At 59.7% G+C, this 632-nt stretch overlaps 1 long non-coding RNA gene across 1 annotated transcript in view; it reads left to right on the top strand.

Moving 5' to 3' along the window:
• Positions 1-368: 368 nt before the first annotated feature.
• Positions 369-632, top strand: part of LOC125041554 — a 14552-nt gene continuing 14288 nt past the window's right edge. The window contains exon 1 of the long non-coding RNA XR_007116291.1: positions 369-605. This is a non-coding gene — a long non-coding RNA (uncharacterized LOC125041554). The remainder of the gene's footprint in view (positions 606-632) is intronic.

The raw sequence follows: 632 nt of genomic DNA on the forward strand, positions 1-632 counted from the left end.
AAAGGAGGAGGGGAAGAGGGAAAGGGGAAGAGGTTCGGAGGTGGAGAGTGGAGGGTGGAGGGTGGAGGGTGGAGGTTTGAGGCTGGAGGGTGGAGGGTGGAGGGTGGAGAGTAGAGGGTGGAGGGTGGAGGGTGGAGGGTGGAGGGTGGAGGCTGGAGGGTGGAGGGTGGAGGGTGGAGGGTGGAGGGTGGATAGCCTTGCCATCAATACAGAGTGTGGCGGGGGCGGAGCGAGGGGTGGGGTAGGGGGGTGGGGGCTGGGCTGGGTTTCCCTCCCCTCCTCCCCTCCTCTCCTCCTCCCCCTCCCCCTCCTCCTCATGACCCCCTTGACTCCCACTCGGGTTGCTCAGTCACCCCGCAGACATCGAAGAGAGAGGTGGTCGTTGCGGAGCGCTCTCGTGCGTGTGTGTGTCAACGCGAATCCGTCTGTGATGGTGTCTGCCGCTTGTGACCCCGCGTGGTGTTTCCGGCTAGATGACCTTATTTGCACCCGTCGCCCCTCATTCATTCTGTCTCTGTGATGCTGAGCTATATTGACCTTCTGATGGTGACTAAGACACTGGGGATTTGATGGTGAATTTTTTTTTGGATAGTGACAGTGCAATGGTGAGTATTGCAGTGATCTTGTAGAGT

This window comes from Penaeus chinensis, chromosome 30 (assembly GCF_019202785.1).
Source record: "Penaeus chinensis breed Huanghai No. 1 chromosome 30, ASM1920278v2, whole genome shotgun sequence".
Taxonomy (NCBI): Eukaryota; Metazoa; Arthropoda; class Malacostraca; order Decapoda; family Penaeidae; genus Penaeus; species Penaeus chinensis.